The following is a 5,000-nucleotide window of genomic DNA, read 5'->3' as shown; positions in this document are numbered from 1 at the left end:
AACTATCTCGAAAATAAATGCACTACTTGCTTATTATTGATATACCAGTAAAGTCTACACAACTCTCTAGATGTTTGAACGTGTGGCTCCGAAGAGGAGCCGGATTGATGATGATATTGGCTGAAGGGGAGGGAGGCCCTTTATTTACTTCTTCTCAGTCTTCTTGGGAAGGAGCACGGCCTGAATGTTGGGCAGCACGCCACCCTGTGCAATGGTGACTCCGGAGAGGAGCTTGTTAAGTTCCTCGTCGTTGCGGATGGCCAGCTGCAGGTGACGTGGGATGATGCGAGTCTTCTTGTTGTCACGGGCGGCATTGCCGGCAAGCTCAAGGACTTCAGCAGCCAGGTACTCCATAACTGCCGCAAGGTACACGGGGGCACCAGTACCCACGCGCTCGGCGTAGTTGCCTTTCCTTAGAAGGCGATGAATCCTGCCGACCGGGAATTGGAGTCCAGCACGACTGGAACGGGACTTTGACTTTCCCTTCACCTTTCCTCCCTTGCCGCGTCCAGACATGATAATGGATGTTGTGGTATTAGTAGTAGTAGTAGTAGTAGTAGTAGTTGTTGTTGTTGGTGATAAATGAGGAGCGCGAGTACTCTAACCTCGTCGGTAGCTCTGCGAGCAAAAAATCAAGACCAACGTAGGCAAATTCACGGTCATCCCCACCTCTACCCTCAGACCTGCGACCCTGCTGGTGGAGGATGAAGAGGTAGAGTTCAAAACGAAGGGGCGCCTCCTTGGTCTGCAGATCACATCACGAGGCTACCTCTCCCACGCTGCAGAGAGGGCATCTCAGGCAAGAGTTGCCCTCACCAGACTCTACCGCTTCAAGGACTTGCCAGTGAACCTCAAACTCCACCTTGTCAAGGCCCTTGTAGTGCCCGTGCTAACTTACCCTCCAGTTCCAACCCACGCGCTGAGCAGATCCACAATTAGCCGTCTCCTAAAGGTGCAGAATGCTGCTCTCCGGTTCGCCTACAACACCAGATGGGAGGACATGACCACGAATGAGGAGCTCCACCAGCGAGCGTCGATCGCTCCTATAAACATTCGGCTGCACGAGATGGCAACGCAGGTGTGGAAAAGAATGGAAGAAGAGCGGTGGGAGCATTTCACAACTCTTCAGACATTACACGACGCTGCACCTCCATCAAGCCATGCATGGTTTCCAAGGAGCCTACTTTCCCTGGAGAAATATCCGTATCCAGAACCAGTATATCACTGACTGTAATGTTCATTGTCACTATTAAGTTAATCATCATTTCATCTGTACAACTTAACTAAATCTGAACACACATAGTCCGAAATGTACACATAGCTTATCCAACAATAAAGTACTAAGGCCACAAGTTGGAGAGCAATGTATGCCACAGCAAACCGGACCGCCCGGTAACTGTAAACTTCCCCTATATTTCTGTATTTCGTACTTACCCTTGTTTCCCTCCCTGAACTGTATTTCATCCCCCTTTCTTAATAAAATGTTTAAATGTTTAAATGTTTAAATGTTAAAACGCACACACGACGGCACAAGACTGACACACGACTGAGAGGCCGCTCCCCTGCACTGGCCAAAATCATACTTACCTGGCATAGGAGACACCCACAAACGAAGGAAACTTGCTTGGCCATTATCGCATCGCTTCCACCGGTGCTCCCTCGGCACCCAGGCCCCCATCATCCACTTCTGCCACCACACAGTGCCAGGCAATTGCCCTCTCCACTCCAGTGCCACTCCAGTGCCAGCGGTTAGTGCCACAGTGCCAGGGGTCTAATCCTCCATCCACAGTGCTCCTTCTATGTCCACACATTCAAGACAACATCTCTCATTCCCGGAACTACTCAGTACAAAGGGATTACCCCCCTGCTCCACCAGTGCCACAAGGATGAGCTACAAGTGCCAGTGCCAGGAACAGTCTACACACTCACCAAGCGAAGACCAGGCCTCCACAAACAACTCAACGCAGCAGTGAGAAGTCTCCAGAAGTGTTCTCAACCACTACAGTGCCAGGCGATAACCCCTTCCCCCCCTCCCACCTTAGTGCCCAGGATGTACTCCCCTCTCCTCCCCCCCTTCCCAGTGCCCAGGAATAATCCCCTTCACCCCACAGTGACGTTCTCCCGAGTGCCGTGATGTGCTACCCACCCTTCTACACTGCCCAGGATTAATCCCCCAGTGCCCAGGAATACTTCCATAGGGCCGCGATGTCCTTCCCGCCCCTCCACAGTGACCAGGATTGAACTCCCTGTCCCAGTGTGCCCTCTTATCCTCCCCTTCCCCATCCCCACCCCCCCACCTTCCACCCCCACCCCCCCAACCCCACCCCAGCCCCCCACCCCCACCCCCCCTCGTCCCAGTGTTTCCGCCCTAGTGTTCCCTGTCCTGTGACCCTCAGTGACCCTCAGTGCCACCCCCTTCACCGCGCGGAGAAATGCTTGGCCCTGGATAAGGCTCTACTTAGCAGCAATGACTCGGGTGCGAATAAAGCATGCCCGAGCCAATGACCTCGCCACTCGGCGAAGGCTCCTGCATATTCTGGCCCCAGAGGTGAAGATTACCCGTCTGATCCCAGCACGTGATGCCATAATTGTGATCACAGGATCAATGCAAGATACTGACTTAATCTTCAGCTCTGGGAAACATGAGAAACTCACCGAGGATGGCTTCAGCGCACTCATGCCCCCTACCCTCCGGGCTCAACGATCGGTGGTCTGCACTAGACTGGACGATCTTGTGTACGAACATGATGCAAACGAAATCCTGGACGAAGTAGAAAAGGAACAGAGTTGGGCAAAAGTCCAAGAAGTTTACAAGTTCCCACGCACCAAGAATGTGAAGATCACCTTCGAGACGAGTGACATGGCAAAGAAAGCTACTGAATCGGGACTGCTGATGTTCTGCATGTCTATCCCCCCATCCAAAGTGCACCAAGAAGAGTACATAGAGCTCATAACGTGTAACCGTTGTTATGCAGTGGAGGATCATGTTACAAGGCTCTGTAACAAACCCCAGGGGTACTCAATGTGCTCCAATTGTGCCAGGGAGGGGCATCAGCACTGGGAATGCAGAACCCAGGAACGAAGATGCCTCAACTGTAACGAAGCACACCATGCGACGGCAATGAAATGCATGGTGAGGAAGCAAGCCCTCAGGGAAAAACAAAATAGCCTGAGACAGAAGAGGATACAAGGAGCAACTACAACCTATGCACAGGCTACAACCTCTAATGGTATCCCTGACTCAACTGGCCAACATATGACCGGCTTAATGTGCCTCCTACATGCACATCTGGCCAATGTAGCAAAGCCAGGATCCTTCCAAAAAACTCTTTCCGAGAGCTTGGCAAAAAATGGGATCCCTGAGGTTAAACTTGCGCCTATCAAGAACACGGCAGCCCTTATCACAGCCCTGACTGCAGGAAAAAGTACCACCGTCCCTCCCCAGAGAAGTGTCGTCGAACAAGAACAGGCAGTCACAGCCGAAAGAATTAGTGCGGAAAACACACTCCAGGTACAGGGAGACTCAGACGGGGACTCCACATCTCCAGCAGGAAGTGACAGCGAGGATGACCACTCGGACGAGGAAGTTAATGGACTGGAGGTTGTCATCGTAAAGAAAAACACCGACATGTGGCCCCGAATTCGCACCTTCCCCCATATGGAAAGAGGGGTAAGGGAAGGACGCTACAAGATCCGTCATAACCTCAGTGCCAGTAACTACGATCTTGTTATAGATCGCCTCAGGAAAATGGACCGCCCTGTGGATCACCTCCTCACTTCAGTACGGGACGCAGTCTTCGATACCATGCCATCTGGACCCTTCACCTCTTCAGAGCCATCACTCAAGAAGAGGAGAGGAAGGAAGAAGAAGACCCAGACAGCATAATGCAGCGACTCAAGGTAATCCAGCACAATGTATTACACTGCACGACTCGTAAGTACGACTTATGTAACACTTACCGACAGTTTGACCCGGACGTCATACTAATTAACGGACACGGACTACCAGACGAAAACAGACTTAGGATTCCTGGATTTCGAGTTCACCAGATGAACTCTAGTGGTGAGCAAAATGATGGAGTGGCGATAGCAGTCAGATGCTCGCTCACTCACAGAATTCAGGATGACTTTCTTTCTGACACCTTAGCTGTTGACATAGAGACATTCGATGGGACCTTGACAATTGCAACTACATATTTACCTCCTAGACGACAGTACATCCCCCACCCCGATTTCATGAGACTCATACGTAGGCAGACACAGATGCTTTTCGCAGGAGACTTGAACGCCCGACACCAGACACTAGGGTATGGTACTACGAATCAGGTAGGCCGTGATCTCACGGACTATTTTAGACGACAAACCGCGAGACACATTGGCCCTAATTTTCCGACCTACTATGGACCTCTCTCCTCCACTTCACCTGACATTGTCTTCTCCAATCAAACCTTCCACTATGCTCATTCTCTCTCCCCTGGCCCGCTAACTAGTAGTGATCACATACCAATCATTATTGACATTTCAACTTCTCCTATTCTCACTCCGACCCCCCTTTCTTACTCCTTTCATAGGGTTGACTGGGACTCCTTTCAGGAGGACGAAAGCTTAGACATGACAGACGCAATTGACATCTCCCGAGCGAGTCTCGAGGAGATAGACACAGCACTAGCGGACTGGATGACAAAGGTAAAAGACACTGCGGACCGACACATACCAAAAACACAGTACAGACTAGAACCTGCCCCAAGACCGACTAGACAAACACAGATGACAAGGATACAATTCAATGCACTACGACAAAGAGCACAACTTCATGGCTGGACGAACGACGACTATAGAAGATACGTTAGACTTAGACTTACGCTCCATGAATTAAGGAGAGACGAAGCCAGGCGACACTGGGGACGGACTCTGGAGGGTCTGGCTTCAAGGTGCAAGGAGCCCAGAAGGTTCTGGGCTCAGGGCAAACGCCTATCTGGACGAACAAAAGGACAAGACTC

The sequence above is a fragment of the Scylla paramamosain genome, chromosome 27, assembly GCF_035594125.1.
Source record: "Scylla paramamosain isolate STU-SP2022 chromosome 27, ASM3559412v1, whole genome shotgun sequence".
NCBI lineage: Eukaryota > Metazoa > Arthropoda > Malacostraca > Decapoda > Portunidae > Scylla > Scylla paramamosain.
This window is presented reverse-complemented; position numbering follows the sequence as displayed.